This window comes from Bidens hawaiensis, unplaced genomic scaffold (genome assembly GCF_021521415.1).
Source record: "Bidens hawaiensis isolate Kalapana, Puna unplaced genomic scaffold, B.hawaiensis_p1.1 tig00004030_1, whole genome shotgun sequence".
Taxonomy (NCBI): Eukaryota; Viridiplantae; Streptophyta; class Magnoliopsida; order Asterales; family Asteraceae; genus Bidens; species Bidens hawaiensis.
The window spans coordinates 1,652,501-1,662,159 of record NW_027491238.1 but is presented as its reverse complement, the minus strand read 5'-3'; positions in this window follow the sequence as shown (position 1 = coordinate 1,662,159).

Sequence of the window (9,659 nt, the reverse complement as noted above, 5' to 3'; positions counted from 1 at the left end):
CAAACTTACAAAAAATATACTTTCTGTGAACAGTGAGCAGATAGCGAAGTTGTTACAACTTCGCTTGAAGCTTAACTTCGCTGAACGCTCAACCTCAGTGCTTCCTAACTTCGCCTCTTAACTTCGCTTCATAGTAACTTCGCTTAAACCCTATAAGTTCGCTTAAACCCTACGTAAGTTGACGGCAACTTCGCTTGATGAACACGAGGTTTTGCAGATTTTAGTTGGGTGTATTGCGAGGTATGCGAAGGTGTTTTGGGGTATATTTGATGGTGGAAGATGGGCAAGACACAAAAACTAGATATTTCAACATAAAATCGTTCCGCGAATAGTCGAACGGAACGATCTTAACACCCGTGTGATAATCCCGAACCACACAATCACGAGCAAATGCTCTGATACCAATTGTAGGTTCCCAGCCGGATCTACACAGGAGTATCTCGTAACACGAAGGTGCGGAATCCCCACGTAATACGATACTAGCGTAAGATAAGCAATACGTTGAATCAGTAAGTATAACTCACAGAACAATACTAATAAACTCGATTATATTGCAAAGCTTCAACACGTGATATCAATAATCACTAAACCATGTTCTGCCGTCTCAAACCTTAACCAAACAAACCTAAGCCGAAGTATATATAGACTTTGACAACTTCGCCTAACATACTAGGCGAAGTTGTCTAACTTCGCTATTCCCAAGTTCGATAACATACATGGCGAACATACATAAAACAATATTCAAACAAAAACGAAACAAACTAAAACGATTACAGACACATGCAAAACACGAGATACTGAACTACTGATATCATGCACCAACCGTAGCCTTGATCTCTTCATCAGTGATCTTATCACTTAACTCACTCAAATCATCTTGATTCAGATCAACAGAATCAAAGTCATCTTCAGAGACTTGAACTCCAATTGACTTATCTTCTTTCACTTCTTCCTTTATCACAAACTCTCCTTTTTCATTCACCTCAACATTCTTGTACGGATTAACAAATTCTTCTTTGTCTTGAAAGACATCTCTGAATTGTTGTAGATATGCATCTCTTTTCTCTTTATCAACTTTTGGCATAAAGTTGTTGCAGAATGGTGGTGGAACTGCTTTGTATTTATCATCCTCTTTTACTTGGTTTAGAATACTACAAATGTTTCCTGTGGAGACCAAGTTCTTCAAGAATTCATTTTCAACCTGCAGTTTTGTGTTCTGCACCTGTTTTTCAATAATCATTTTCTTCAACCCATCTATCTCAGTGGTGTATCTTTTCTGAGCTCTGTAACTACTTATGCAGTCATTTTACAAACCTTTAATCTTTTCTTCATTGATCAGCTCACTAGCCTCATACCCATTGATGATACTTTTTCTCCTAAAACACTCACATTCCAGCTTGCCTACATTTGTATTTAATTCATTGATAATTTCATTTAAAGCAACTGTAGGGGCAGAGTGTACCTGAGTTGATGATCCAGCTTCTATCTCAATCAAGGCCAGAAATGCCACATTTTCTCTCTTGATGTCATTCGCAATGTCTTCTTCATGCTTGCTCCAATCAAAATTACCCTCATGCTGTATAGTTACAGATACATTCCCTTGATTTATGGGTTGATTTTGGTTGATTGGGACTGAGTTGTTTGGAACAGTTTGAAGGTTCTGATTGTTGTTTCTTTGAAAATTTTGATTCTAAGGCACAACTTGATGATGATTGTTCATTTGAGGCTGTTGAAAGTTGTTGAAGTTGGGATTATAGTTGTTGAAGTTGTTGTTGGGATTGTTGATTCTCTGCTGGTTATGTTGATATTGATGCTGCTGATTTCTTGACTGGTTTTGGAACTGGTCCATCTGAAAGTTCTTGGCATGTTACATTCTCTGGCAAAATGACCAAGCTGTGGACAGTTATAGTAAATGGCTTTTGACTTATCAAACCCAATTCTTTCATTAGATCCTGATAGAAGTGATCTACCAGTCCTGTTGAACAACCTCTTGCTTCTAAGAGCCAATATGGCTGTTGGCCATTTCAAATCCATGTCCTCCAAGTCATCAGCATCTATCTGTTCAAGGTTATCCTGGATGACACTGGTATGAATCAGATTCTTTGCTACAAAAGCATTGTATGATTCTGTAAACATGGAGAACAAAGCCTGTGTTTCACTTCCTTGCCCTATTCCTCCACCAGTGTAAGGTACATGTCCACTTGCCATTGAGGCAGAATCAGTATCATCAATCAATTGGACATTGAACCTTTGCTGGTGTCCGTGACGATTTGTGCTACCACCAACAAAAGATTTAGGTGTATCAACACCATGCTCAACCGGTTCCTCTATGAAAGGAATCTGTTGTTGGTTTTTGGTTGACAAGTTGCCCATAGATGCAATGAGAGCATTGGTGACCTGGAAACATGGCTTTTCTTCTTTGATCATTTCATTCTCAATCATTTCAATTTCTGCAGCCTGAAGGAAGCACACTACATCATCCACTTTCAAATAATTAAAATTGGGCTTTTGAAGGATGAATTTGCAGGCAGTGTACCATTCCATAGGCATTGAGTTGAGCATCTTGGTATTCAAGTCAAAATCCGTCATCACATAGTCAGTTGTTCTTAGCTCATTCGCAATTGTTAGAAATCTTTCTAGAATTGACTTCAATCTCTCTCCATCCTTGTATTTAAATCTCTCTAGTTGTTGCTTGAGCCTTTTCTTTTTGATGTTATTCAAGTCAGTGTTTCCCACAAACATTTCAAGGATTGCATCATACATAGCCTTAGTTGTGGTGTGATGTGCAAACTTGGTCAATATTTCCAATGACAGTCATAGCTTTATCATGGCTATGGCCCTGTCATCCACTTTCTTCATTCTTTCACGCACAGCTGCAGTTGAATTTTCATCCTCAGTAGTGTCTTGTGGACCATTTATTAATTGAGTTACACATATCGACATCATTATAGCAAACTGCTGCTTCAAATAAGACCTTCCATTTTGTGAAATTTTCCAGTCCATAAAGTTTGTGAATCTTATTAGTAGACACCTCTTGTTCTTCATAACCAGACATTTTGAAAATCAAAATCAGTTAATTTGAAAAAGACAAATTTTAAAAGCAATCAGATCTGAAAACCGGTTTTTTTAGATCTGATGAATCTGGTGCGATTAGAACAAGCTTTAGAAGTAAATATTCAAACTTTAATTGAAATAAGGAAAAGAAAACACCGGAAAGTTGTAGATCTGGAAGGAAATAAAGAACAGAGCAGCTGACGTCACTCTTTAATGGAACAGTGTTCTGCTTACGTCATTGTTCTTCTTCAGATCTTCAATCAGCAACCAATTTCTTACTAAAATAGTAGTGACACAGCTCATATACCACTTGTCAGGTCCCCGATTGTTGGTAGATCGTTAACAAATAAAGTCATAACTCTCACAAGATAATGTGTTGATAAGGGAGTTAATGATGGGTTGCTATTCTTAGAAAGAAAACCGTTTGCTAAAGGCGGAATCAATAACAAACAGTGCAGTTGCTAAACAATCAATCAAAGGAAACTAACACACAATATTCACTCAAAAGATTTCCGTTTATATAATATAAATCATACAAACGATAATCGATTTAGGGTTTCTTGATGGGAAAGTTATATCCGTACGATTCTAGGACAGCTGTCACTCTCACAAATATTCTCTCTGAATTTTTGAGCTTTTCCGTTAGGAGGCGTGCCCTAAATTATTCCTTTTATAGGCCTGACACCTCCTTAACAGCTGTCATTCCTTCTAGAAACCCTAAATGAATAAAACATATTCAAAACTATACTAAATGTAAAACAAGTCTTCCGGGTAGGCTTTGTAGTAGTAAACTTTTCCGAAAAGACTTCGTGCTCTACTTTCCTTTAGACTAGGTAACCTTGAAGTGTGCTCGGGAACAGTTCTCCTGGTAGGCTTTACTTGGAGTATTTTAGCTTTGTATTTATGTTGATCTATTGACTCCTCCTTTTCATCAGCTACCATCTTTTCATGTGTGTCCATAGGAGTGGAAGTTGTATTCAAATCATTGCATTTGAACTTGGTCAAGATGTCTTTCACATACTTGGATTGGTTGATAAATATTCCATCATGCTTTTATTGGACCTTCAACCCAAGGAAGAAATTCATGTCGCCCATTGAACTAATGCAATATTTTTCATCTTAAACTGAAATCCAGTTCCCTCATTAGCAACTTTGGACCATAGTTTGTCCAAATTAATTTTCATTGCAGATGTTGCTTCAGGAACACATTTTATCTATGCACTTTCTTCAATATCTTTTCGGTATATCTTGAATGACTTGATGGGTTTCTCAAGGTCAAACATCCAACTAGGACCATCAACAGTGTTCAAATGGTTGTCATTGAATACAATGTCAGCAGATTCAATCACACTCATATGATCTTTCACGGATACTCTATAAGCCAACAAAGAAACAATCTAGCGACTTACCCTGTAACTTGTTCAAGTAGTCCTTAGTATTCAGTAGTGAACACTTGCAGCCAAAAGGCTTAAGGAACTTAATACAGGGCTTCATTATAAATAAAATCTGATAGGGAGTTTTATTATGAGAATTGTTGAGAAGCACCCTGTTTTGAACATACCAGGTTGTGTTAATTGCTTCAACCCAAAAGGAGATAGGCAGATAAGCATCAGCAATCATGGTTCTTGTAACACCCCGTAACCGCAGCGGAAACGTACACGGGATGCAACAGACACATCTGATATCAACAGCATTGCTTATAAAGAAAATACCACTACATTAATTTATAATATATTACATTGTTGCGAGTTTCATTACTGTCTAGGTGTTACACACATATTTTACCGATAAGACATTAATAAATTCATTACAAAACAAAGAGCAGCAAGCTTCCAACAGGTAGCACAGATAGTTAAGCAAACATCAATCAATCCAACTTGGGCATACCTAGAAAACATGTAAAGAAAACGGGTCAACTACGAATAGTTGGTGAGTTTCACTAATTTGAATAAACACTGACAAATCATTTTAATAATCATTTATTAACAATATAATCATGCTGGGAACTATGTTACCCCAGAACATTTCCAATAACTTTCTGGGAACTATGTTACCCCAGAACAATAACAACCCCTGGGAACTATGTTACCCCAGAATAATAATAACCCCTGGGAACTATGTTACCCCAGAATAATAACAACCCCTGGGAACTATGTTACCCCAGAACAATAATAACCCCTGGGAACTATGTTACCCCAGAACAATAATAATAACCCCTGGGAACTATGTTACCCCAGAAAAATAACAACCCCTGGGAACTATGTTACCCCAGAACAATAACAACCCCTGGGAACTATGTTACCCCAGAACAATAATAACCCCTGGGAACTATGTTACCCCAGAACAATATAACCCCTGGGAACTATGTTACCCCATAACAATAACACATTATAAACATTTTATATATTCTATGCATCAGCCCATATATATATAAATGTACAAGTATTTCCATACGATCGGTATGTACTTAAATACTTTAAATAAGACATGTTTTCCGCCCCGGGAAAATATAATTAAAACAATTCATTAAAAGGGGCTCGTGAAAACTCACATTTTTGGGAGTCGGGGTAATATGAGGAACAGCTACGTGCTGGGATCTGTAATAGGATATCTAAGTCGTTACTATATAATTCCCACAAATTAAATCTATGTAAACTGTACATCGGGGAACACTGATAACCTAGTTAAGGTGATGAAATTATAGCTCGGTTTGACACCCCGTTTGGCCGCGGGGCCCGTTTCCGGTATTTCGGTGCCGGAAACGGTAAAAATCGGGTAAAATTACCCAAATCATCCGAATTATTTTCGGATGATTTATTTTTACTTAATTTACTTAGGTTTATGAAAATAGTCTATTTTTAAAGTTTTCGTGTACCAGTCAGCTCGCTTATGCGAGTTTTGCCGGTTTACACGTTTTAAGCTTTAAAAAACTTGTTTTTATGTTCATTTTAGCACAAATAATTACCCGTTTAGTCTCGGGTCTTGAAATTTTGCACAAAACTCAATTTGACAGTAAGAACATTTTATAAAATTTTCCAGATTTATTTTCCTATATTTGCATTTATTTACCTATTTTTAAATCTCATTAAAACACTAAAAATATAAAAAATACCAAAATACTTTAGGAAAATCCCAAGTTTTTCTGGAATGATCCTTGTCATTCTCATAACTCTCTGGAATTTTTCCAGATTTATTTTCGTAAATTTACATATATTTATCTATTTTCAAATCTTATTAAAATACTAAATATATCAAAAATACCAAAACACTTTAGAAAAATACCAAATTTTTCTGGGATGTTCCTTGGCATTCTCATAACTCTCTGGAATTTTTCCAGATTTATTTTCGTAAATTTACATATATTTATCTATTTTCAAATCTTATTAAAATACTAAATATATCAAAAATACCAAAACACTTTAGAAAAATCCCAAGTTTTTCTGGGATGATCTTTATCATCCTCATAACTTTCTGGAATTTTCCCAGATTTATTTTCCTACATTTACATTTATTTATCTATTTTTAAATCTTGTTAAAACACTAAATATATCAAAAATACCAAAACACTTTAGAAAAATCCCAAATTTTTCTGGGATGATCTTTATCATCCTCATAACTTTCTGGAATTTTCCCAGATTTATTTTCCTACATTTACATTTATTTATCTATTTTTAAATCTTGTTAAAACACTAAATATATCAAAAATACCAAAACACTTTAGAAAAATCCCAAATTTTTCTGGGATGATCTTTATCATCCTCATAACTTTCTGGAATTTTTCCAGAATTTAAAACTTATTTTTCAAGCCATTTTCACCCAAAACCGAGCTAGAAAGCCCTAGAACTCGTATCACCGAAAAGCCTACTTAGACTTTTCCAACTGAGCTCAAATTTTGTGGGTGACTTTTATATGTTATAAAAAGCTTATCTTAAATTTTCCGGAATTTTTCATCATGTTTTGCTATTTTTCACTATTTTTGGCCAAAACCGAGCATTAAATTCACCAAATATTCATCTTTTATCCAAAAATTACCAAAAATTCACAGATCTCATATTTTCATGTGTAGATCATCTCTGTGAAATTTCGTGACCCAACTCTAAGCACACGGAAATCTGTCCATTTTTCATAAACACCCGAAAACCGAACTATCTTGTGTTTTCTAGCTTTAGATCGCAAGGATCTCGGTTTCTAGCCTTTGCTAGCCGCTAGATACAACACTTTCAAGCACAACAACACCACACCAAGCAAACTATACCAACAATCAAGCCATTTCTTTCCTAGAGTCGGTTAAAACATCAAAACAACGATTTCAACCGTAAAAATTCGTTCTAAACACTTTTAACTAATTACTTGGATCAAGATCCTTTGTATAACTTGTATACATCCTTTGATCACACAAGAACCGGTTCCATCTCGGGTTTTCACCCATATTTCATTTGGAACCTTTTTGTTCTTGCAAAAACAACTCAAACTAAGTAATTAACACCAAAGATCATGTATTATAACATGTTTATACCTTTGTTCTTGATTAGAAACGATGGAAATGGATGGAGGATCAAGGGTTTGTGATGGGTGATGAAAAGCTTGAGAGATGGAGAGAGTTTTGAGAGAGTTTGTGTGTGTTTGTATGAAGAAAAAAAAAGAAAATGAAAGATAATATCAAAGGAGGGGTGGCCGGCCCCTATGTGGTGTGGGGGTGGGTCCCACATCTTCAATAATAGCCACAAAATTGGATTGTGTAATCCGGATAACGTTGTGGATAATCTGGTTCAGTTCGTTTCTCGTTTAATACTCGTAATTCGGCTTAAAACGAGCATAAAATGGTCGTTTTTCGGGTTAAAATAAAATTTATATAAAACTGATTTAAAAACTTTAAAAACTTAACCCATGACATTAAGACATCATATTATTAATAATTACGCATCTTTTTCGGCTTGATTGATCGTCTCTTGCTTGGTTTGGTGATAAAGGTTTCGTTTAGCGTACCGACGTACCATTAAATCGAAATCCTTTTTCTGTGCTATAATTTACTTATCCCGAAGCATTAATACCTCGTAAATACCACTAAACATTATATACTTCGTCTATAATGTAATTCCCGATTCATTCGGGTTTTCAATAATCGTTCATTGGTTAATTGTAATTCCAATACGATTCGCTATATAATCGAGTATGATTCGTACTATGAATCATATATACTCGTATATATGTACTATAACTCATATAATCAATATTTAAATGACACGTAAATAGTATATTCCGGCTAGGGTATACCTGGATTTGCCGGAATCGTTACAGTTCTTGCAGCTTCAATTAAAGTTTTGTTTCTTCTTTCTACAATACCATTATGCTATGGAGTTCTAGGAGCACTAAACTGCTGAAATATTCCTTTTGCAACACCAAATTCGGTCATCACTCCATTTTTAAACTCGGTTCCATTATCACTTCTTATCACCTTCACCCTTTTATCTAACTGATTTTCCGTTCTAGCTACACAACCTTTGATATGCTCAACAGTCTCATCCTTTGATGAAAGAAAATGCACACATGTAAATCTTGAGCAATCATGAATAATAACAAGACAAAATTTCTTCTTTCCTATGCTGGAAACAGTAAAAGGACCAAAGATATCCATGTGAAGCGTTTCCAACACCTCTTCAATTGAGTTCACTAATTTTTATTTATGTGATGATTTGTGCTATTTTCCTTTCATGCATGAGGAACATTTGTCATCAAAATTAAACTCTCTTGTTGGTAAACCAATTACATGTTAACCCTTAACAAGTTTGCTCATGTTCTTGAGATTTACATGACACAATTTCTCATGCCAAAGTTTTGTTTCATTTTCAGTAGGTTTAGACACAAAGCATGATCCTCCTCTTGACACAAAATCTTTCATTTTTAGTTCATATAGGTTCCCATTTCTAGGAGTCATCATCATAATTATGTTAGGAGGAATCATAAACTGAGACTTCAGAATAAAACAATGAGATTCATTAAATCCAACTCTATCACCTTTATCACACACTTGTGATATGCTTAAAAGATTATATTGAAGACCATCCACATGCAATACAATATCCAAAAAAAAACTTTTTCATTGGTGAAGATTCCCTTTCCAACAAAATTCCACCATTTTCATCACTTACAAATGAAACTGATCCCTAAAACTTTTCTTCATAATTAATCATTGTTCCTTTGTCACATGTCATGTGCTTGGAACATCCACTATCATATACCAAATATCATTTAGCTCTGCGGACTGTCCCTTCACAATGAAGATAAAGAATGATAAGTTTTGGGTTTAAACGCAAACCATAGATGTTTGCACTTCAATAGTCAGTGTTTCATTTGATGGAATAGAAATTGGTTCTTCATAGACGGTTTCACATGTTTCATCAGTTTCATAACTATCTTCTTCATTAAACCAGTTATATGTTAGTATGCTCAGACATGGTTATCAAACTGGTTCCCCTCTATTCAAAATGACTTTAGGAGTTTCATCCTTCATCATCCATGAAAATCCCCTAGGTTCATAAACATGTTTCAGTAGAAACTTCTCATCGCCATTAAGACGTCCAAAGACTTTCTTCTTGTAAGGTATC